A 468-nucleotide genomic window follows, 5' to 3' on the forward strand; every position below is an offset into this window, starting at 1 on the left:
TTCCCCGCCTCGTTAAAGTGCGCAAAAGATATTATTGCTCACTTTGCAGAAGCACATCTGGCATGCAAGACCTTGTACTCACACACATAAGAGGGCCCAATACGAAAACCTCCCCACCTTCGGAAACACACCCCACAACACACCACATCACGGGAATAAATCAGTTTTACAACCCCATAGTCACACTTGGTGCTTCCAGACCTTCCCTGCGATGCTCAGGTAGGAGCAAAGGCAGCAGATACCATGGGATGACACCCCTCACAGCACCGAAGCGTTAAAACAAGAAACTTCCACCCTCGGCTTTCCCGTGGGCAAGGGGCTGAGCCGCTGCTGGCACCTGTGCGATGGGGAAAACTACAGATTTCACTGGGGAGAAGCATCTCTGGCGCAGTCTGCTCGGCCAGCCCAGGGAAGGGGAACGGAGGGCTGCAGAAGCTGCCGGTCCCGACGGGGCTGGGCGGGTACCGG

This window comes from Charadrius vociferus, unplaced genomic scaffold (assembly GCF_000708025.1).
Source record: "Charadrius vociferus isolate BGI_N301 unplaced genomic scaffold, ASM70802v2 scaffold455, whole genome shotgun sequence".
Lineage (NCBI taxonomy): Eukaryota > Metazoa > Chordata > Aves > Charadriiformes > Charadriidae > Charadrius > Charadrius vociferus.